The sequence below is a fragment of the Petaurus breviceps genome, unplaced genomic scaffold (assembly GCF_028583685.1).
Source record: "Petaurus breviceps papuanus isolate PSGF00001 unplaced genomic scaffold, PetGlider_PUasm1.0 171, whole genome shotgun sequence".
Lineage (NCBI taxonomy): Eukaryota > Metazoa > Chordata > Mammalia > Diprotodontia > Petauridae > Petaurus > Petaurus breviceps.
Genome location: NW_027185754.1, coordinates 3,146,985 through 3,171,553, shown reverse-complemented (window position 1 = coordinate 3,171,553; position 24,569 = coordinate 3,146,985). Strand labels below are relative to the sequence as shown.

The 24,569-nt window shown below is 41.9% G+C and overlaps 1 long non-coding RNA gene across 1 annotated transcript in view; it reads right to left on the bottom strand.

Annotated features, from left to right (window-relative positions):
* The window catches only part of LOC138157049 (uncharacterized), a 28,769-nt gene extending 4,936 nt beyond the window's left edge, over positions 1-23,833 (bottom strand). The window contains exons 1-3 of the long non-coding RNA XR_011167284.1: positions 23,169-23,833; positions 3,093-3,320; positions 1,247-1,390 (exon numbers count right to left, since the gene is read on the bottom strand). This is a non-coding gene — a long non-coding RNA (uncharacterized lncRNA). The remainder of the gene's footprint in view (positions 1-1,246; positions 1,391-3,092; positions 3,321-23,168) is intronic.
* Between the last annotated feature and the right edge of the window lie 736 nt (positions 23,834-24,569).

The window sequence follows — 24,569 nt, the reverse complement described above, 5'->3', positions numbered from 1 at the left end:
GTGTCAAGATGAAGAAAAGACCTCCATTTGGGTATTAAGTGCTGTGTTTAAACTTGATGTAACTCTGGGGTAGATTCAATTGTGATCCAGGGGTGGGGAACTTTTGACCTTATTGTGCTCTGTGATTGACAAATGAAGGTACTTTACCTATGTTTGGAAACTAATCTCCATTTGAGAAGAGGGGTTTTGTGGTGGACCAAATGAAGGTATAGCCTAGGGGTGGAGTAGTATTTAGAACAGAGACTTTGTAATTGATTGAATGATTGGAAGGTCCTGGGGTGGGGTAGTCCTTGGAGATTATTTAATCACACTTAGTAAATGCTGTATTTTGAATGATGTCATGTTTTGATCTTCTCTGTTCTGGGTTTGTTACTGAATAAAATGGAGAGCACCTATGCTGGTATTCTGAACCTTGGGAAGTTGCCTTTCTTTTGGCATTATATTACAGCCCCTCATCCCTACTTAGATCCCCACAATGCTCAAGGCATTCTGATCTAGCTGGTTTAGGGGTTCTGAAAGGTCCCTCACACTTTCCATGGGGGTGTCAGTCAGTCAGTCCAGAGATATTTATGAAATGCTGCTCTGTGTATGGAGGCTGGGGGCCTTAGTCTAGCTTGCTCTCCAGCCAATGGCCTATGACCTTACAAGGGGGGTTGGCCAACAAGCTACAAAGCCAGCCCTGGTTGTTATCAGCCAGCTGGGCAAACCACATTGCAAAGTTTCTATAGCAGGCTGGACCAGCACACTGCTCCAACTGCTCTCTCTTAGAGGCCGCACACATGAAAGGCCCTTTGGGCTGGTGGGGGAGCCCCTTGTTTGCGTATCTTACCTATCACCAGGCAACAAAGGCGCTAGGGAGGTTGAATAAGCAAATAGAAAATGAAAATGGAATCAGAAACAATCAAAGGACTTAGAAAAATGTTTGTCTCCATGTCTCCATAAGTTTTAGGTGTCAGCAAGGGCCAGGGGAGGTGGGGAGCATGTTGGGCTGGGGAACGAAGGGCTTTACGAGAAACTCTACTGTTCAAAGTCATTTGGAGAACTAATGATGGGCTTGGCCCTATTCAGTAATTTCCTCAAGTTTATTAATCCTGTCAACTGGAAAAATTTGCAAAGCCCAGAGAGATGTTTCAAGGCATCTATCTCTATGGAGACTCTGTATGTGACCAGGTTGAAGGCCCTGTGGTGGTGAGGTGATTGTGCAGGCTGGAGGACATGCATGGAAGGCATAGGAAGATTTGGTTACCTGAGAAGGCCAGTTAGCACTAGCCAGTGGGTCTCCCAAGCAAGGGGCTGAAATGAATAGCTCCTGCTCCTTTGATGAATCCTTGGCTTTCAAGCTTGCTGAAGTTGTAGAAGCACAAAGGGAAGGTCATTGGTACATGGGGAACTGTGGAAACATGGCATCTTGGGTGATCATAAATTCTTAAACTGTTGAGAATGGGAGGGGAACCTAAAAATGGGATTAGATTTGTTCCGCCTGGCTACAGAGGGCAGAACTTGGAGCCATGTAGTTGAAGATGAAAAAGGATTTTGGCTCAATGTAAGGAAAAAACTTCTTAACAATTATAACAGAGGTTCTTTGTTGTCCTGGGCCCATTTGGCCATCTGTTGAAGTCTATGGATCCCTTCTCGGATTAATGTTTTTAAATGCATAAAAATAAAATATATCAGATTACAAGAGAAAGCAATTATATTGAACTACGATTATCAAAATACTTTTTCTGGCGAGGGAAGGCTGGGCAATTGGTATTAAGTGGCTTGCCCAAGGTCACAGGGCTAGTAAATGTTAAGAGTCTGAGGTCACATTTGAACTCAGGTCCTCCTGACTCCAGGGCTGGTGCTTTATTTTACTGCACCACCTTGCCACCCTGTCAAAATATTTTTTTAAAAAACAAATACAATTCCCTAGGTTAAGAACCCTTGATTAGATTGTAAGCTCCTCAAGGATAGGAAATTATCTTTTGCCTTTCCCTAGAGCTTAGCACAGTGCTTGGTACATTAATAAACACTTTATAAATACTTAAGGACTTGGGGGGGAGGTGAGGGAAGGTGAGAAAATTTGAAACTCAAGGAATTGTGGAACTGAATCTTATAAACTAAAAGTAAACAGACAAAATAATAAAGAAAATAATAAATACTTAAAGACTAACTGACTAACCCAAAATGGAATGAACTGCCTTCAATGGTAGGGAGTTTCCCAATGCTGGAGGTGTCTAATAAGAGTCTGGATGATGTTGGTTGTATAGGGATTTCTGGACAAGTAGAGGTTGGATTGGATGCTAGCATAGTAAAGTGAATAACTCCCTGGATTTCAACTCAGCAAAACTGGTTTTGCTAACACTGCTCTGCAATTTATTACTTGTGTGACCTTAAGCAAGTCACTCCCTTTCTCCTGTCCTATGTCCTTCTTTTTAAAATGAGAGGATTGGACTAGATGACCTCTAAGATCTCTTTCTCCTCTAGGTCCTATGACCTCTGAGATTCCTTCTAACTCTGAGATTCTGGGTGGAATGTCATATGCCCACCAAGTTACTCACCTTCCCCCGACACTCAGGAAGTAATCTCCTAGAATGTGTTGGTGGAGGAGAGAAATGGTATGTGGGTGTAATCTAAAAACCATTCTTAATGCTTCTTGGATATAGGGAAGTATTTTATTTCCTTATTTCTTACCTCTATCTCCCCTACCTTAAGCTTCCTGTTTCTGTTTTGCTCAGGTTAGTCTTAGGATGAATATGCATGCCTCTGAATACTTAAGAGCTGATGTCAGAGGCAGGTGACCCACAAGTGAGTGCAGGGGCAGGAAAAGCCAACCTGAGATTGATTAAAATTTGTCACTGTTAATTCAGATACTAGTTCTATGAGAGTTAAGTGGAAATCTGAAACCTGCATTTTATCTTTTCTCCCCTCATTGCTGATTACCATCAGAGCCATAGCTAGCCAAATGTATACCTGGGGCAATTTTAGGTGTGTGATGGGGACAAAAATATGACAGCAGAGGAAGGTCTGACAAAGGGTGCAGTCATACTAAGGAGGAACCTGGCCCAAAGAGTCCAGCAAGAATGAAGTCAAGGTTCAAGGATGGTGTTTACCTTGGAAGAGAAGTATGGAAGCACCTCCTATTATGGAGGAAACATGCTTATTCCAGCACAGCAAGTCCTTGGGGCATTAAGTTATGGCTCTGGTTACTGCTGAGCAAAGAATTCTTTGGAAGACAGAGGTGTGTCCATGAACTCTCTTTCTCCTCGAGCTCTGTTTCCCCCAATACCACTGTTCAAATCCCCATAGGAGTAGATAGCTATCTGCCTTCTCTCTCATATCTGCTGGGAAAAAACAAAACACCTTAGAGTTAATTAGTCACATAATGTCACATTTAATAAATATTTGTTGATTGATTGATCTCCCTTGACTGGGTAGACTTTCCAAGCAAACTGTGCCCATTCCTCCTTGGTTTATTCCCCAAGGTTTTTATGTAATTACTTCTGATGGAATAACCTCTCCTGTACTGGGAAGACCCAGGGCCCAGGAAAGCTTTGAAGGAATTCCTATTCAGATATGGATTGAACTGTGATGTCCTTCTCAGCTCTGAGATTTTGTGAGAAAATCTTGCATCTACTTCCTCAGAGCAATCCCAGCTTTTCCTCACAATGCAGGCCACCAGTGTGGCACAGAGCTAGTCTTTCTCTGGTAGCCTGGTGTGCCACAAGGTCCTGGCAAATGAAAAACTTTATTAGTATAAATAAATCCTCCATGGATTCCCTTTCACCCCTCCACCCAATCATTTTTCATCTTTCATGACTCCTTCAAGGAAGACCATGGACCAGAGCAGCAGAGGCTAGGGTCATAGTTCTCAGCTGGAAGGAATCTCAAAGGCTGACCCCCTCATTTTACAGAGGAGGAAACTGAGGCCCAGTGAAGTCAAGTGACTTGCTCAAGTCACATAAGCATCAGGAGTAGGATTTGAACCTAGTTCTTTTGTTTGTTACATTTAAATAAGCCACCTCCTTTTGCTTCTGATTTCTGACTTGAACTGTGATTACTTCTTAGAAATAGGTCATATTTTCCCTTCATTATTCCAACTGGAAACCAATGTTTAATTTTTTGCAACCAGTTTGCTTTCACTGTATCCCAGAATCCTCTGCTCCAATCCAGTGGCAGAAGGTTCAAGAAACTACAGGAAGGGGTGTAGGGATGCCATCTCATACTTTGGCAATTCCTGTTTGTCAGTGGAGTGTGAGTTCAGAAAGTGGGAGATGCCAGATCCTCTCTATCTCTAGACAGAAGCTGGCCTCTCCTTTAGACTGAGATACCATAGAAGAAAGCTGTCACTCAGAAAAACTCCATTAAGTTAAATCTTACTATTCTCCCACTTCCTTTTTCACTTTTGCTTCTACCTTTGGGTGATCTCAGACCAGGATGAACAAATTTACATCGCAAGGATGTTTGCATTTTAACAGAGAACTACAGATAGCCCCAAAGGAATGATTTTTCTTACAGAACTTGTGCCAAGCAATTCAGAAGAGTTTTCCTGATGTCCCTTGTATAACCTACTCATAATTCTGGCTGTCACAGTGTTGTGTGGGGAACTGATTATGCTTTGAAATATGCTTCTACTTGGAAATACTTTAATATCTGTCACTCAGTCAATCAACAAACACTTGTCAGGCACTGCACAAAGAACAGATAAAGCAGTCCCTGCCCCGAAGAAGCCCACATTCTAATAGAGGACACAAAAATGAAAATAACCACATGTATGAAAGATACATGCATATACACACATATACATACATGCATGCATGCATACATGCACATATATGCAGAGAGACAGCGGGGTAGAAGATAATCACAGTGGAGAAGGCACTAGTTGTTGGCACAAAAGGTTTTACTTCTGATCAAGTTTTCTGTCACCTGATCTTTAAGTTACACTCTTAGGGTATCATAGGAGATAACTTCAGTAGAGTAGAAAGGGATGGAATTGAAGCTAGAAGCCTTGTGTTCAAGTCTCAAGGTCTGATTTCCTGACATTTACTAGCTTTGTGACCACTGGCAAGTCACTTTAGCTCTCTGGTCCTGAACTGCAAAATGGAGATAATTATACATTCACTAGTAATGGATAGAACACTGAGGTGGAGTCAGGAAAACCTGAGTTCTAATCCTGCGTCAGGCACTTACTATTGTGTGACTCTAGGCAAGTGAAGTAACCTGTTACAGCCTCTGTTTCCTCATCTGTCAAATGGGGATAATAACTAGAATTTACCTCTTTGGGTTGTTGTGAGGATCAAATGAGTTAACATTTGTAAAGCTTTTTGCAAATCTTAAAGTGCTATATAAATGTTAGCTATTATTATTAATTGTTATTAGTGTTATTGTTATTATTATCTACTTCACAGGGTTATTGTAAGAAAAGCACTTCAGAAATGTGACATGTTTGAGAAGTTACAAAGTTTTTTCTTTTTTTTTAACTTTTTTTTGGCTATTTTTTTTTTTTTGAGGGCAATTGGGGCTAAGTGACTTGCCCAGGGACACACAGCTAGTTTTTTTGTGTTATGTGCCTGAGGCCGGATTTGAACTCAGGTCCTCCCAACTCCAGGGCCAGTTCTCTATTCACTGCACCACCTATCCACCCCCAAAGTTTTTTCTTTTTAATAACCCCAAGCTTCTCTCTGACACAAAAACCTCTCTTTTTTAACACTAATGTTCTTCCTATAATGTGTTCTGAATGCTATCTCTAGAGAATTGACAGGCAAGGTGGGTATGAGGAGGCCATAACACACTCCAGATATAGAATTCCATGAGAGAAAGGGTGAAGGAAAGAAATACCTGACTGAAAGAGAAGATGGACTGGTCAATTGAAAAAGTCAGAGATTGAACAGAGATGGACATCAGAGATGGACAACACATGTGCTTCACTGATATCTTCAGATATAGAAAGAACTCGAAAAGTTCATCATTTGGTGGACACACCTCCCATGGAAAACCTGTGGGAGAATATGGCCAAAAGTCACGTGGGTTGGGCAGACATGGAGAGGTCGCCATTTATTGCATTTTAGGGAGGAAAAATACATTCCTGAGATCATCAGTGAATAGAGTCTACTGCTTGTTGCTTCTGCCTCCTCAGGTGAGAAGACCTCAGACTTCAGGTGGGTTAGTGCCCTGAGCCTTCCATCTCCTGCTGGGCATGACATGTCCCCAGAGGAAAGGTTACTAGGGGTCAGACATCTTCCAGGTGCCATAAAGCAACCACTTTCATCTGTACCAGCACAAGGCATCTTCCACGTCCTTCTGTTAGCCCAGTGTCCCAACTGGTATGTGGACAATCCCTAGTGCAAAGAAAAGGAACCCCACCTTTGACTTCAGGCCTCCTACCTCTTGCTGCACCTGTTCTTTGAAGGTAGAGGAGTGGTGCCTTCCACTCAATGATGGACATTCTCACACCTGGTCATACCTTTCACATCACAGTGACTCTGAACTCCTGTAGATTATTATCCAAACCCCATCCCACACCCCCTACCAACTGATTCCTCATTCCCATCCCTTTCAACTCTCCCATCCCAAAAATCTCATCCTAACTCTACCCAGCCTTTCTCCTATGCCCTCTGTAATGCCTGTTCCATAGGCAACGAATTTCCCTTCATCTTAAATCTATTCCTTTATCACTCCTTCCATTCACTAGTTCTTATTGAAACCTGGCTTCCCTTTGATGGCACAGCCTCCCTGGCCACCCTTTCCAGTACTGGCTACACATTTTGATTCACTCTCCTCAGCTTTCTGGTTGAGGAAAGGGTGTTAGAATCTTCCTTTTTCCCATTCCCACTTCCAGGTTTCCCCCCTTTCTCCATCCTTCAGCAGCCTCTCTTCCTTTGAGATTCATGTCATCCGTATATACCACCCAACCAAAATCCTGGTAGTTGTTGTCTACAGCCACCCTCCCCACCCCACTTTTAGGTCCCTCTCTTTCCTTTCTCAAAGAATTTGATCCTTGGATTACATTCCCTCCTCCCCAACTCCTGCCCTTATACTAGGGGACTTCAAAATACATAATGATCTCCCTCAAACACCCTAACCATTCTATTCCTCAACCTACTCACCTCCCATGAGCTACTCTTCCACCCCACCTCAGCCACATACAAAGATGGTCACACACACAAAAAATGATTTTGCCATAAATTTTGCCACAAATGTATCCCTTCCATGTTCAACAATTCTATCATCCCTTTATCTGACCATGATCTATTGGTTTTTCATCTTTCCCTCTGCCTTCTGTTACAAGACCCTACTCTATCCACACTGTAATCTCCAGTCCCTTGATGCCTAAATTCTCTCCCAAGCCATCTCCCCTTGCACTAGCCACTTTCTCCTCTTCTCCGCATCTTGACTCCTTGGTGAAACAATTCAACTCTGCATTATCCTCCTTTCTTGAATGCCTAGCCCCCTTATGATATTACCTATTATGCCCAGCCAAGCCTCAGCCTTGGATCACTCCCACCATTCAGATAACTGGATCGTTTTCTGAGCTTTCCGGGTATCTAGTGTTACTCTAATGTTTCCTTAGTTTGCTGTCTGGGTTCTTACTTTTGCATTGAATCAGCAAAGGATGATAAGATCCAGTGTCCTGTCATGATCTTGTGTCCTCACTCTCCAGCTGAACTTCCCATCAACCAGACAGTGGCAATACAATGACCAATTAAAACTATCAGTGGCCTGTCTGATGTTGACTGGCAGCTCAGCCAACCAGTGACATTAGTGAAAAGGAGAGGAAATACTTTCTGGCCTCTATATTTCTATGTGCATCACAACTATTTGTTGTTGTTCGGTCATTTTCTAGTCCCATCTGACTCTTTAGGACCCTATTTGGGGTTTTCTTGGCAAAGGTAGTGGAGAAGTTTGCCATTTTCCTTTCCAGCTCATTTTACAGATGAAGAAACTGAGGCAAACAGGATTAAGTGACTTGCCCAGGGTCACACAACTAGTATCTGAGACCAGATTTGAACTCAGAAAGATATATGTTCTTGACTCCAGGTCCTGTACTCTCTTTACTGCTTCACCTAAAATCTCCCTATCATAACTATTAGAATCTAATTATAACTCAGTTTCTGTACAAGGCTCTGCCCTGAGTATACTAAGGCTTACCTGACTTCTGAACTGCTTCACTTTGCCTAGAATTTGCACTCTCTACAAGGATTTTTACTCTAGATGAGAGCACAACTGCATTTGACTCCTAGCTTACTGTTCCTGGCCATCAGTTCCCTCAATTATAAAAGGAGGGAGTTGCTCTAGATGCCTATCAAGATCCCTTTCAGCCCTAAATTTGGGATCCTGTGATCCTAAAATTCAGGGGGACTGTGAGAGTCACATTAAAGTACTTAAAAAGTTGTCCTTCAGAAGGAAAGTTAAATTTATTCTATTTGGCAAAACTAGGACCAATGAAACAAAATTGCATAGAGGCCTATTTCAGACCAATAAAAAGAAAAAATTCCTAATAATCAGAGTTGTTCAGGTGTCACTAGCTACCTTGGAAGATGTTGAATTCCCTAGTACCGTAGGTCTTTAAGTAGAGTCTGGTATGCTGTAGAGAAGATTTCTCTTTGGCTATAAATTGAACCATGTGACCTCTGAAATCCCTTATTCCAGTTGCCAAATTATAATCCTCTGGTCCTATATATAGATTCAGTGGTTGGGTGATCTGGAGCCTGAACATTCATCAACAGCTATGGACTTAGGTAAACAATAACAGTATTAGCAAGGCCACCATCTCTGTTCAAGTCCCTCCACAGTAACCTCTGGGTTTTTTTTTTTAAGCCCCCCCGCCAACATCTGCCTGCACTCAGGGCTTACTGGGGGACGAGGGGGGACAGGTCAGAGGTTCTGTCTTTGTTCCCGGTCTGTTCCTGGTGTTTGTGATTAAATTGATCTGGACATGACGGATGTTGCTTTTCACTGACTAGCAGAGTTCATTCTTGTTGCTTCTGTTGTGACATTCTCCATAGTAAAACAGCTCTACAAAAAATGTACAATTTATTCCACCACACACCCCACCCGAAGAGCATAAGGGGAAAAACTTCCTCCTTAAATTTTTCATAATAATCACAGAAGATTCCTGAAGGGCGTCACACAGGGTTTCATGAAAATACATGTTTCGGGCCAGTGGTCCTAGCTTTGAGCCTGCCTGGACTTTTTCCTGTTCAAATTGCAAACAAGTAAATCACTGCTTCATGTAGTCTCCAGTTAGTAGCAAAGGAAATTATAAGCTCTTGCATATTTACTGTATTCAGGTTCTGTCAAATTGGAAATGGTTATGATAATCAGGATATGGAGGAATGTAGAGTGGTGGAGGGCATGAATAACCAATTATTAGGTTTTTAAAGAAGTAGCTTGTTTTGGTCAGAGAGGCAGATTCTCCCCTGTGGAACTCACTTTTTGCTTTTGCATGATATGGATGTAATTTAAAGTAGCCCTGGGTGTTCTCCTCCTGCTCTTTATTTAAGGTATTTATACAAGAATAAACCCCATTGAGATGAAGCATCACCTATCGAGAGTGGCTCTGCGGCAGCCAGAGTGATATTGATTGCGATTGCAGAAGATTGTGTTGTCAGGTCACCTTCCCACCATTGATTGTTGATTATTCTATAACACCCATCCCAGGCCTCAACCCCTCCCTCCTGCCAATCACGGCCACATTAATTGTGTGGACAAATTTAATCATTCCTTACTTGAGGCATTATTGCAATTTTGAGCCATTTTTCACATGCTATAAAAATGTGGTTCGAGTATTGAAAGGGGGTCATGAGAGAATAGGCTGCTGGGGAGAGCCATGGCCAATTTAAAAATCTCAGCATTTAAATAGATTCAGCTAGTAAATGTCGGAGGCAGTATTTGGACCCTGGCAGCTGTTCCTTGACTCCCAAACCTATCATGATCCAAACGACTACAACACACTGTCTCTCCAAAAAGTTAAATGAGATCTTCTCTCACACATCCTACTGTGGGTGTGTTTCTAGTGCTGGGGGAGTTCAGAGAAGCCTCTTGTGCCTAGAACCTGCCTCATTCAGGGGTAGGCCAGCCCTTGAGGACTGACATTCTCTTCTGTTCCTTTAGAGAATCTTGAGTAGCCATTACTGTCAGGGAGAAATTTTTAAGAAGTAAATGAAACAAAATAAAGTTGTTAGGTCTAAATGCGACATCATAAATAACATAATCCTACCATCCTCAAGATACAGGCTATGTTATCACTATAGGACCATAAATCTAGAGCTGAAAGGGACCTCTGAGGCTGAGTCTTATCTCTTCATTTTATAGCTGAAGGAGAAGGGAACAAACATTTATTATGTGAAGGCATTGTGCTAAGTCCTTTACAGATATTTTTTCCTTTGATCCTCACAATAATCCTGGGAGGTAGGTGCTATTTTTATTCCCATTTTATAGTTGAGGAAACTGAGACAAAGAGGTTAAGTGACTTGCTCAGGGTCACATAGTCAGCAAGTGTCTAAGGTAGGATTCCTGACTCCAGGTCCAAGGCTGTATTCATTGTGTCACCTAACTGCCTAACTACGTTGAAGTAAAGTGACTTGCCCAAGGTCACACAGAAAGAAAATGGCAGAGGCAAGCTTTAAACCAGGGATGGGGAACTTGTGGCCTCAAGGACAAATGTGGCCTCGGGGCTGCAGGTTCCCCGTCCCTTTAAACTCTGAAGCCCTGATTCTAGAATCAGTGTTCTATTCACTGGGCCTGGGGTTCTTTGGGGATTTCAATTACCAGTCCCTCTCAGATGGCAACCTTATACTGAATTCCATTGGAGGGGACTATACTATGATAAAATGACTTACTGAAATCACATAATAGGTGCTTAATAAATGTTTATTGAATTGAATTGAATTATAAATGAGATATCAGGTTGATTACTGTATTTTTCTAGCCTGGATCTTGGGTAGCTGCCTATGTACTGGGTACAGGTATAGCTACCTCACTTCATTCCTTTCCCCATTTGTATAGGGCCTCTCATAATCCAGTGTAGCTAAACAATACCCTGCCATAGTGCATGCTTAGTAGGCCTGATGGAGAGGTTCACTAGAAGTAAAACTGACACACCAAAATAATTCCCCAGACAAACAACAGATCTGTTATTGAATGCAGACATGGGAATGCAAAGGGGGCTGTTCCTCGCCCTCTACCCTTTCCACATAGCCACAGGTTTGCACCTGTGATGCCATGGTGCGTGAGGAAGAAAGGTGTTGCTTTAGGCCCTATTTCTCAGAGGAACTAGAAAGGGGAGAGGGGTGGAAAGAAGAGTAATTGGGTAGCCTGGCAAAGTGCTGCGGGTTCTATCCGCAACTTTTTTTCTTTGGAACAAAGGAGGTTTTCATTGGGGTTGAGGGGTGGTCAGAGCTGGGGTTCCATCCAGAAAGGACTGTAATGTAAAAGCAAAAAGCATTTTGAAAGAGAACACCAAAACCTGTGAAGAGAGTTCATTAGGGTCTCTAACCCTTGGATGGCTACTTAGTCCCCGTGTAACACTTACTGGCTATAACTTTCTTTTGGCATGTAGAGATCACAGGACTTAGAGCTGGAAGGGACCTCAGAGGCCATCTAGTTCAGGTATCTCATTTTTACAGATGGGGAAACTGAGACCCAGAGAAGTTAAGGGACATGTCCATAGTCACATAAGTAGCAAGAGTCAGAGCTGAGATTTGAGCCCAGTCCTTTGATTCCAAAAGAGGCAGGTAGGTGGCACAGGTTATAGAGCGAGACTGACGTCAGGAAGATAAGAGTTCAAATCTAGCCTCAGACAGTTACTAGCTGTGTGACCCTGGGAAAGTCACCTCTCCTTGGTTTGCCTCAATTTCCTCAACTGTAAAATGGGGGTAATAACAGCACCTGCCAGTTTTCAGAATTATTGTGAGGATCAAATGAAATAATATTTGCAAGGTACTTAGTACAGTACCTGGCACATAAATGCTTGTTTGCTTCCTTATAAACCTGTCACTCTTTCTACTGCCTCACTTGGCATAAAGTACCTCTCACTGTATTTTACTTGTCACCTAAATTCACTTTTATCTCTAAAACATAACCCTACAATCATTTCTCTAAGTTCACACTTTTCACTGTGGCCTGATGGAGAGGGAGTGCCCTGGAAGAGAATTTTTCTCCCTTAATTAACTTTATTGGGAACTTTCATAAGCTAAATTTACACCTGGTGACTATGCCAAGAGCAGGAATTCATGTAGGTCTGGTGGGTAGAAAGAGGAGGGAGGTGTGGTAAAGAAGACATACTGCTTATTGGTATCACTTATGCCAGCTATTAATGAATTTATCATAAAGTGATTATGAGTCTCTGAGTGGAGAGCATTGAGCTCATATAACCAGCTCTCAGTTATATAGAGTTTTATCATTCAATCTGAGAAGAATGCAGGAATTGGATCTCAATTCACTCCAGGCACTGTGATGAGTGCTAAAAATGAAAAAAAGAGAAAAAAAAAGTCCCTGCCCTCAAGGAGTTTACATTCTGATGGTGGAACCAACATGTAAACAACTACATATGAACAAGGTATATATAGATTATATTGGAGATAATTTACCAGAGGGAAATCATTGGACTCTCCCCCTCCTTCCATCTTTCTGTCTTTTCGATGCTTTCTGGTCTATTCCCATATGGTCTAGTGGTAGAGAGAGAGAGAGGTTCAAAGCCACTCATTTCACTGCTTTAGAAGCTTCTGTACAGATTAGGGTGGACTGGCGAGGATTTTACAGTTGTCTCTAAATTTCTTTTCACTTCCCAAGGTCTTCTCTTGCTATTGTATTGGTTGCTGAGATCTGGTTGGAGGGGAGAAGATCCCTGAAGGACCCCTCTGATTGCAGGTGGGTTGAGAGTGGGGGAGGGGTGGGGAACAGGAGTGACTACTTTTTATCATCTGGCCAGCAACTTCTTGAACAAGCAGAGGACCTGCCCATAAGATGGGAATTTTTCTAGAATATTTTCTAGAACTGCTAGTCTTCCTAGGACATTTCCACTCTTGGAGCCACATTGCCAACATGTGTAAGAAACATGCATTCTGTCTCCCAGCCACCCTGTCCAGCCAACCATCGGGAAGCTGCCTTGAAATGTTTATCCCCTTCTTACTGGAACCATCTGGTGTAGATCCCACAGCCTTTGCCCAGAAGTCTTCCTCTGTCTCTCTCCCCCAGCCTTTACCCAGGCTTTATTCAAAGGTTATATACCAATGTTGTTTTCTGGTTGAAGGTTATTAAAGATAAATAAGAAGAGAATGTGGCCTTGCATAAAGTCCTCATCTGCAGAATTTGGCACAGAATTACCAGCCAAGTTCTCTGGTCTGTGTTTCTCAGGCATTGGGAGCCCTGGCTTGGACCTGTTGCATCCTGCTGGTTCTCTCTATGCAAACGAAAGATGGCGGAGCTTTGCTTTGGCAAAGGAAACCACTGCTAAAGCTGCACATATTTTCTCTTGTCCGTGCTGCCCTCAAAATGAAGTCCCAACGCCTTTGCTAAATTTCTAGAAATTGCTCACCTTTTCCTGTTTTCAAACCCCTCAGCTCTAGTTTGTGCTTGCTGAATTTTTATGGCCAACAGTTTGGTACGTGAACCAAGTACTAAACAAGCATGATTTTAGCTTTGCGCATGGTGTTCTAGGGAGGCATAAATCCAGCATTAACCTCATCCTAAAGAAGGGCTGAATGCACTTTAATAAAAGTCCCCAAAGGCTTCAGTGTCTAGTAGCCAGACAGAATAAAAAAAATGCAAAAGCATTACGGGATGTTATGAATCTTTCTATCAAAAGTAATAATAAACAGACTTCTTGTTTGTCTCGGTTATTAGGTTACATCCTTAAGCAGTATATTGCCAGACAAATCAAACTAGTGAAAAGATGATTATATGATACCAGCAAATGCCATCAAATAATTGCCAGCTTACTATGGTGAACTAGAGGTGGGTAAAGACTTCTATGGCTTGAAGTGTCTGACTATGATGTCCCCATTCCAAATGGGTGCCAAGAAAACTTTGGTGCACTCATGCACTTAAGTAGCAGGAGAAAGCCAGACACACATCATTTGTTAGCTGAATAAAAATTCAGATGAAGTATTTTCCTGGCACGGTGCCAGGCGCCATCAGAAAAGCATTTTATTTTCACATGTCTGTGGCTGCCTGTTGTTTGGGCCCAAACTTCATCAACCTACAAGGTGTTACTTGAAGTCAGACATGGGGTGGCCTCCTCTCCCAGGCGGCATATACACAGCATGTCACAACTGTCATTAGGATGTGTCTCATCCCTCAGCAGGGTTCCCTAGGATTTCCACCCAGAATGTTTCAGAAGGTAATTAGCTGTTTGGGTTATCAGCCCAGAGTAGATAAAATATCATGCCGGTGGCCATTTTGGATGTGCAGATGTTTTGGTTTGGGCACATCTGTAGGTAATCATTCCATTTTCTGGGCAGGAATGGTGTTTTATTATGGGATTATATGTGTAATCTTGGATAAATAGTAGAAATTGGAGTACTTCAGTTGGAAGACTTGTTTTCTCTCCCAAAGAGCAGTGTAAATAGCAAACCAGAAAGCATTTGCTCATTATTGAGGCAGTAAGCTGGCTTGCCGATTGTCTTCTGGCTGGTTCTCAGAGGGCAGTATGTAGCTCTCAGGGAGCAAGATGCCTCGGGGCATGAGGGATGGCCTTGGAGGCAACTCAAAGCATCAGGCTTCTCAGCAAGTTGCCCTCAATGTAGCTGATTATCCATCTTCATCATGACAGAAGGGGTCAAGCTGGCATCTGGTACCTGGCCACTAAAAAGGCTAGAATATTTCCCCGTCTCCCTCCTTGTTTGGTGGGGGAGGTGGGAAGGGCAGGTTCACTTTGGATTTGTTTTGGTTTTGTGCCTTTTTTTTCTTTTTTGTAGGCAGCTGTGTACTGTCTCTGGCCAGCAGGTTTTCCCACCGTGGGTGAAGATTGCTAAAGCACAAAGGTAGCATGGAGTTGTCCCAGGCTGATATTGATATTTTGCTCCAATTCTAGTAATACATCTAATGATGTTATTCAGTTTTGTTTTACATTTCCAAAACAGATGTCCCAAATCCCTGTAAACTGATCTATGGTAATGCATTTAATTTTAACCTTCAACATTAAAAATAAAAACTGATCACCTAAAGCAGAAACATGTGTCACTTCACCATAAGTTGGCATTGCACTCCATGTACCCTCTCACTGCTTAACTGTTTTGGCTCTGAAGTATGGCTTCTCTCTTCCTCTTTCTCCTTGATGCAATCTCCATGTCCTCTCCTACCCTACAAGACTCTTCTGAATGAGCCTCCCCAGCTGCTAAGTGTATGGGCAGATGGGAAACATCACTGCTGGTTAGGGACTGGGCGGGGGGAGGCTTGCCCACCACCGCAAATGACTTATTCCAAGATTATCTTCCATTTACTCTGTATCCTTCTTGTATGCATGAAGTTGTTTGGATCTTGGTTCCACCATTAGACTATGAGCTCCTTGAGGGTGGGTACTGTGTTTTTTCCTCTCTTTTTTTTTTTTTTGTAGCCCCATCTCGGCACAGTGTCTGATTATGTAGTAAACACTAAATGCATATTGATTGACCTGAGCGGGAAGAACATTTGTCATCGGGTTTGCAAAGACTGAGAAAGGTCCTGGGTTTGTGTTGAACCATCAGAACAAACCACGGTTTGATGAACTTCAGTAAATAATTGCTACATCAATTCCATCCATTCTAACAGTTTTCAATTAGATTAATTTCAACAATTTAGGACCTACTGTGTGCAAAGTGAGAGACAATGTACTGTGCTAGATAGAGAGATGGCCTTAGAGTCAGGAAGACCTTGGTTCAAGGTTGGCCTTTGACACAATTTGTGACACTGGGCTAATTTAACCTCTTAGAACCTCGGGCAACTCTCAAGGACTCAAAGGGATCTGCCTGCTTCAAGTCTCTTCCCCCTTCCAATCCATTCTCCATTCAGTCACTAAAATGATTTTCCTAAAGTACAAGTCGAACCACACACACACACACACACACACACACACACGCACACATGCACACACACACACATTCAATAAACTCTGGTAGCTCCCTAGGGCTGCCAGAATCAAATACAAATTGTTCTATCTGGTATTCAAATCCCTTCATAACCTAGTCCCCTCCTACCTTTCCCTTCTCCTTCACCTTACTCCCCACCTCTACTCTTTGGGCCTGTGACAATGACCTTCTGGTTGTTCCACAGACAAGACACTCTATCTCTCATCTCCAGGCATTTCCTCTGACCCTCTCTCAGACTTCGAATGCACTTTTTCTACAACTCCACCCACTGAGTTCCTTTACATCTCAACTAGAATCCCATCTTTTAAAGGAAGCTTTCCCCTGGTCCACTTAATTCCAGTGCCTTCCCTCTATGAATTATTCCCCATTTATCCTTTATTTGGCTTGCTTGTAAAGATTGGTTTGCATGTTGTCTCCCCTAGACTGAGAGGTCCTGGAATGCTGGGACTATCTTTTGAATCTTTTTGTATCCCCAGTGCTTAGCATAATGCCTGGCACATAATAGAGGCTTAATAAATGGTTATTGATTAATTGGTTCTAAGATTCTACATCATAGAACAAATACTATCTTTATTGGTTCAAAAGTTTTCTATAGCTCTCTACATAAAAGGTCAGACCATAAAAATATTCAAGGTGCTGTTCTTTACACTGGAGATATAAAGATAAAAATGAGACACTTCCTATTCTCAAAAAGTTTACATTTTGGGGCAGCCAGGTGGCACAGTGAATAGAGCACTGGCCCTGGAGTCAGGAGGACCTGAGTTCAAATGCAGCCTCAGACACTTGACACATTTACTAGCTGTGTGACTTTGGGCAAGTCACTTAACCCCAATTGCCCTCCAAAAAGCAAGAAGAAGAAGAAGAAGAAGAAGAAGCAGCTTACATTTTACTGGGGATAGGGGGGAATATATGAAATTGATAATGATATATATGATATGATGAAGAAGGAGTAGAAACAACTATCTGGGGAGATCAGGAAAAGCTTTTTGGAGAAGGCAGTATGCTAGCTGAGTTTTAAAGGACTCAAAAGGATTCTAAGAAGAGGAGATGAAGAGGTTGGTCCTCGCAAAAGGCAAGGAGGAAGAAGATCAGATGCTAAGTCTGGGGGCCATTTTGTCAACTAGTTGGACTGGAACATAGAATGAATAAAGCAGGTCACACGAGATAAGCCCAAAGAATTGGGGAGGAGCTAGACTGTTAAGAGATTTAAATGCCAAGCTGAAGAGTTTCTATTTTGTCCTAGAGGTGAAAAAGAAAGCCATTGATGGTTCTTGGTGAATGGGCTAAGATGAATGAACGTGATAGCTATTAAATCTCTTTATGTAAAAGTGTATATATTTTTAAAAATCTGATGTTTTATTTAAAGAAAATGAACAATGATTTGCCATGAGAATCCAGTGCTCAATAAGGAAAGATATTTGGGAAATCAGTCTGTTAAAAGTGGGGAGTTTCGTGTAAAATAAAGATCAATTCAGAGCCCAGGTGATTTCTGGAAGCCAAGGGCAACAAGGTTAATCATTTCTCTTCCGATGGCACCATCAGGAGTTGCTTCTGTGAGCTGCTTGAACATGCTTCATGGAGTCAGTTACTTGGAGGTTGCAAAGATCCTCCATGTCATTAGTAAGACAACTGTCTCCACTGGCTTCATCCCCAGCTTCATTACCAATCTGTAGAGCCTTTAAGAATTATTTTGGCCAAGAAACTTATTAGCCCATGGTCACCCTGGGGATATGTGTCTCCTAACTTAGCTAAGCTGTTCCTCTCCTTGGCACATATGAATGGTCTTGCATACAAACTGGTAGTATGTCCAACTTGGTAAGATCTGTCAGACTCTATGTTTGCCCTCCAAAGCATTTGAGAGCTCAGGTTTACCCCTGGGACATGCTGAGGTACTGGAGGATAATTTTAGCAAAGACCAGTTAACGCCTGAATGACTTCATGGAACAATCACCATATGCAGCTGGAAGCCATGACCCAGGTTGATGAGTGAGGCAGGCCTGGGGGTGGCACTAGGAGAGACCAAGATTAGGATGATTTAGGATTCCTTATGGATTTCTGGGACTGCCTTCCCATGAGCAGGTGCCTATGCTAGGTATGTTAACATGCATAACTTTATTTTGGGGTCTGGATCAGTGATTCATGGATGTAAGGAAACTCTGCTGTTGTAGGATGGCAGTCTTAGAGAGTAGTCTGGAGCACTGAAAGATTAAATGACTTGCTCAGAGTCAAACAGCCAGCACCTTTTAGAAGTAAGACTTGGCATGGTGAATAGAGCACCGGCCCTGGAGTCAGGAGGACTTGAGTTCAAATCTGACCGTAGACACTTGACACACTTACTAGCCATGTGACCTTGGGCAAGTCACTTAAACCCAATTGCCCTCCAAAAAAAAAAAAAGAAGTAGGACTTGAAACCAGGTCTCCTTGACTTTGAGGCTTTCTCTCTACGCACAGCTCTATGCTGGTTTGCATGTAATAGGTCCTTAATAGACAAATGCTTATCGGATTGAATTAAATTTGGGTTTCTTTAGTTTTCTATGCTCGAGTCCTCACTGTAGGTGCCAAAATCAAACTGAAGCACCTGCCATACTAGAAGTACTTGAAAACTGCTGGCTGACTGAGTGATTGGATAGTCTTCTAAAGGTAAGACCATGACCCTTTTCTCCACTGAAATGTTAGCTATCAACATGCATGAGTCTGTTTGTGTCCAAGAGACAAATAATTATTTGCCTTTCTATAGCCTTAACGTTTACAAAATGCTTCCCTTAGAAAAAGTGTTGAGAGAGCTGCCACAAGTAATAGCCTTCCTATCTCAATCCAGAATTCCTGACCTCTTAAAACTCTGAGCACTTTATTTCAAGTAAGGTAAACTGAGGCCTGGGCAAAGCAAAGACTTGTGTTCAGGAAGACTAATTAGATATCAATGATATTTTTTTTCTTTTTTGATGCAATGAAGCCCACAGCTGCTCCCTGTCCAAGGGCCAAGGCCATCCTGCCAATGGGATTTGGCTAGTTTGCAGTCTTGGACAGCAGAATTGGGGACATTTTCCTCAAATCAGTTTCAAGAACAAAAGGAGGCCCCATTTGGTGTGACATGGAAAGTTTGTAAACTGCTTTTTGGAGTGACTTATCTCTGCTAGAACTTTACATTCAAGGTCCTGCTCTCCTTCCAAAAACAACACAGGGAATGAGAATCCAATTTGGCAGGAGTGTTTTGTATTTCAGAATACTTTCTCTTAATTTAATCAAACTGCACAAGATCTTTTCAGACTCTTGTATATAAGTTTCTAGAAATTCACTCTTCTTTCTTCAGATATTTCTCTCCCTATTTTTTAATTTTGTGGGCTAGAAATACAGCTGTGTGGATAGGGTTTAATTTGAGACAGGAATGTCGATCTCTTGAAAGATTTTTTTTAACTTACAAATGTTCACATACATCTACCATTTCCTCCTCCATCCCTTCTCTCCCCACAATCATCTTCTTTTAGAAGCCAAGAGGAACCAAGATCTATATCTCATCAAACAGAAACAGACTGGTGTGGCTATTCTTCCATTCCATTCTGTTCATTTATTTAAGGCCAACTGTGTGCCAAGCACTATATTTGGCACTAGGGATTCAAGGTAAAAAATTAAAACAGTCCTTGCCCTCAGGAAGCTTATACTCTATTGGGTTCCCTTAGTCTGATTCTATGAGGTCTTCTATGGGTACATCCAGTTTCATATCACCAGATGTATTTCCTCAGAATCTGGTGGTCACTCCAATACAGTGTCAGTCAAAGAGCCAAGGAAATAGAAACAAAACAAGTTTATTTAAAAATGTTCTGTTGAGGTCCCAATTTATGGACAGGAAAATATAGACATCAAACCATGTGGAGGTGAAGGCTTCACTGTGGTTGTTGAGAGTATTTGTTACTGTGTACTTTGAAACCAAAATTTACAGGGAAGTATCATGGTAAGCTCAGCTCTTTGGTCTTTTGTGAAGGGAAGGAGGGGCAAGGCAGTGACCTGGCTGTACTTCAGAGGAAAATTAGATAAAGAAAAGAACAGATTGGCATCAGTGAGCCCAGAAGGAGGGGGGTAAAAAGAGACTCACCAGAAAGGAGTCTTCAGATATTTGGAAAGAGAACACCAAGACAAAAGAAGGTAGAGTGAAATAAGAAGACTTCATGTTTGCACACTTGTGAGGAGGTTTTGTTTGTTTGGGTTTCAAAGTGATTTCACCTATATTAACTCATTTTATCCCCATGACAACTCAGTAAGACAGGTGGGAGAGGTATGTATCATTTCCTCCTTTTATCATGGAGGGAATTTAGATGCATAGAGGCTAATAGCTTTGCTTGAGGTCACAAAGTAAATGCGAGCCTTTAGTCTGGTCTTCTGATCTCTAGCTCTATGCTTTTTTTCCATTAGAAGCTTGAAGTCATTTAATCTTAGAACAGAAAGGAACCTTAGGCTTGTTCTAGAGTCTAGTCTATGTATGTATCAGATTAAAAAGTGACTGTTTTTTTCTTCTTTCTTTTCAGCAAATACTCTCTGCCATGGATAGGATCACAGTCTAAAGCTGGAAGGATCTTCAGAAGCCATCTAGTTCAGAGGTCAACTAACTCATTTTACAGATGAGAAAACTGAGTCCCAAATGACTTGCCCAAGGTCTCACAAGTAGTAAGAGACAGAGGCCAAATTTGAACCCATATCCTCTTAGTGTGGTCTGAGTATTATTTTCCACTATACCATGCCCTTCCATGCTAAGTATCCTTCCTTGTGTTCTGAACAACTTGGAATGGATTCCACCAGGTCTCCAGGAAAGCTCATCACCAAAAAAACTCATCATGCTGTGAGAATGCAACAGCTTTTATGCTTATATGTCATCAGTACCTTTTGTCTCTCCTAAATGGTTGACTGGAAGGCAAAACAAAGGGCTCCTCCCAAAGCCTCCATTTAAAGAGGGCTCCCAGACCAGTAAATTTCATTTCCCACCACCTACATTCTTTGGATTGGACTCCATGATTACCTCTAACTTGCTACCTTTTCCCCTGCCCTCTTCCGTTTTCTTTTGTGTGTAGTCTTCCCCATTAGATTGTAAGCTCCTTCAGTGCAGGGATTGCCTGCCTTCCTTCCTTCCTTCCTTCCTTCCTTCCTTCTTTCCTTCCTTCCTTCCTTCCTTCTTTCCTTCCTTCTCTCTCTCTCTCTCTCTCTCTCTCTCTCTCTCTCTCTCTCTCTCTCTCTGCATTTAATATATGTTTATTGACTGACTGAACTGGAGGTCTTCATTCTTGACATACCTATCTGCTACATCCGTTGTAGATCTATTTCTTTTGAACTTGGATGACTATACTCCAGTCATGAGTTCTGACCTGTCAAATCTTGGTGATACTTATGAGATTTCAAAGGAAAACCAAAAGACACAAATCTAAAGTTTGGAGTAAAAAATGTAACTTATGAGATAATTTAAAACAGGATTTACAGAAGCCTTGTGAAAACCCATTCAAGAGGTTGGACATCCAAATCCTTCTTGGTGGATTGTGAGGAAAATAAAAAGTAGAAATAGCTTCCATTTGAATCCCTAAGGAAAATTCATTAGCAAACACATTTTTTTTTCACAGATCATATCCCAGGAATCCCATTTTTTACACTTGGGTATGAACATTTCTTGGAAATGGGGACTTATTTTCAAGTTTTGCCTACAAGTAGCAATAGGATGAACCATTTTGCCTAAATTGAGCTATGAATTTTAATAACTCACATTTATATATCACTTTTAGGTTTATAAAATACTTTCCTGAAAACTCTATGAAGTAGGTAGTATGAATGTTATTCCCAACTTACTGATAGGAAAACTAAGACTCAGAGATATGAATGACTCAGTCAGGATCATAGTTGATAGCTCCCCAAGCCATGATTTGAACTCAGGTTTCTCCTGACTCCACGTCCAAGTGTCATTCTACCATGCCGTCCTGTTTCCCCATAGTCAAAACAGTCAATCCAGGAAATCCGCTGTATGCCTACGACTGATGTTGATCACCCATAAGAAGCTCAGTATAGGAGGGGTATATCGGAGAACAGAACACTGGACTTGGAGTCAGCAAAACCTGAGTTCAAATCCTGCCTCATACACATTAGCTGTATGATCCCAGGAAAGTTATTTAACTTCTTTCTGCCTTAGTTTCCTCTTCTCTAAAATGAGGAAAATAATAGCTCTTACCCCATAGGGTTGTTATGAGGGTAAAATGAGGTCTATCAAATACTTTGCAAACTTTAAATTGCTATATTTGTTTGTTTAGTCATTTTTCCAGTTGTGTCCAACTCTTCATGACCCCTTTTAGGGGTTTTCTTGACAAAGGTACTGGAGTTGTTTGCTATTTCCTTCTCCAGTTCATTTTATTGATGAAGAAACTGAGGTAAAAGATGGTTAAATGACTTGCCCAGTTTCCTGAGGCTGGATTTGAACTCAGGTCTTCTTGACTCCAGGCCTGGTACTATCTACTGTGCCACCTAGCTGCCCACGAATTGCTATATAACTATTAGCTATTATTATCATTATGACTAGAAGTACAATAGCTTGAGAACTTCCTCCACAGGGACTGTATATGATAAATACCCCTCCCCATCTCCAACCCCACTGGAGCTGAGCTAATGAGGTGAGAGGCTGTTTGGATAGCCCCAGAATAAAAGCTGGGAGAGAAGGGAGGAAGCTCCTACTGGACCCCACTAGGTTAGATTTTGCCTTAGCTCTGAATCTTGTCTCAGGTGCTGAGACCCCCAAACTCATTTCACTTGAATTGAGGAAGAAGAAAGACTCCCTGAATTGCACATGGGGCGGCCAAAGAGAAAGACAAATATTTTAAAATCAACCACCCAGCCTCCTGTTCTTGATATTTCCCTAACATATGCTAACATATGCTCTCCTCAAGAACTTCAAAAACATGCTTTTAGCAGCAATGAAAATAGGGCCATACATCCAATTCAACTCTAAACCTCATAGTTTACTTCTAATACCATTACCTCATGTACAGAAGAAAATGTAAATCTAAAATATGCTGGTGATTATAACCTTTCTTCCTGACAGACATTGTAATATAAATGCACATAAATTGAATTTCTTCTTTAAAGAAATTTGAATACCTTTGGAGCATTTTAGCCAATCATCTCCAGGCCTTATGGCACCACTTCAATGGACTGTGGAAAAGTGATCTCCCTCTGGCATGACTTCTGCAATAGAAGGATATAGCAAGGCAGGGACATGCCAAGAAAAATAGAACGTACTTTATTGATATTCAAAATTTATTTTATTAAACTTGCACAAAAGATGGAGAAACTGGAAGCTAGGCCTATTAAAAAAAAAAGCACTTCAGATATTAACTCCCTAAGTCCTGTTCATGTCATCTGTCTGCCAAAAAGGTGGGGGTGGGGAAGGGAGAGGAGAAGAAAAGAAAAGATAATAATTGCAGATTTACAGTTTTGTTTCACTTTGAGTCTGCTCTCTAGAGCTGCCAGGGGAGGCCTTGTGTTAACTATTAAATCAGAAATGGTAATAATGGCAAGTGGTTAGTGGGAGGCCATGGTACATCAGATAAGAATTCTTCAGTGCAGCTGCCCCTTGGGGGAGAGTAGAAGAATATTGGAGCAATCTTGTGCAAATCAGCCTCCACTCCAATGGGTAGATGGCAGCCATCATCCTGGATTGCATTTCTTATGAAGAACCATGACCAGGATGGCTCCCTTGGGCTGTCTGGTGCCATTGCTAGACTTAGAGGTGGGTTCAGAAATTATAGGTTTTGTGCTCCTTAGACCTCTAGTGAAGTACATTAATCACCATTTTCCTTACCAGGCAAGAACCCTGGGACTGAGATGCAGCACTACATTTCACTTCTTGATGAACAGATTGACCATCAATGAATGGGATGGTCTTTTTTTGAACTACATCATGGTACAGTGGTAAGAGAATGGAATGGGGGTCAGAGGATCTGTGTTTGAGCTTACTACCTCTGTGACCTTGGGTAGATCTTTGAATGTCTCTAGGCCTCAGTCAAATTAATGTTGAAATAGGTGACCTCTAAATGGCTTCCCATTCTAAATCTGTGATCCTATGATTTAAAATGGATACCTTACCTATTGTTCAAAGTCTTTGTTTCTGCTGTGAGTCCTACCCCTAGGCACAGATTTCACTGGGTGCCTTAACCAGAGTGGCTAGCAAGTTGGTTCACAGGTTAAGAAATTTACCTTGGAGGGGTTAAGGAGAGGGGGAAGATTCACTATCCTGGGTACTGGGTCACCAGTGTTTGGAAAGATCTGCAGAACCTGGCAACTTCTGTATCCTATCAGCAAATATGATCTATGTCTATTGCAGCCCAGCTGTCCCAGGCAGGCCATTACACTTAATGGTCTGTATGTGTTTCCATTTCCACCATCAATCCCCTGTTTTCAAAGGTTTATACCTCTGCAATAAACATTTCCTCATGCCTGACACTCTGTTTGCTCATCATCAGTCCAGGAGTCGGCAAGGCAAGGAAAGACATCTGGCTG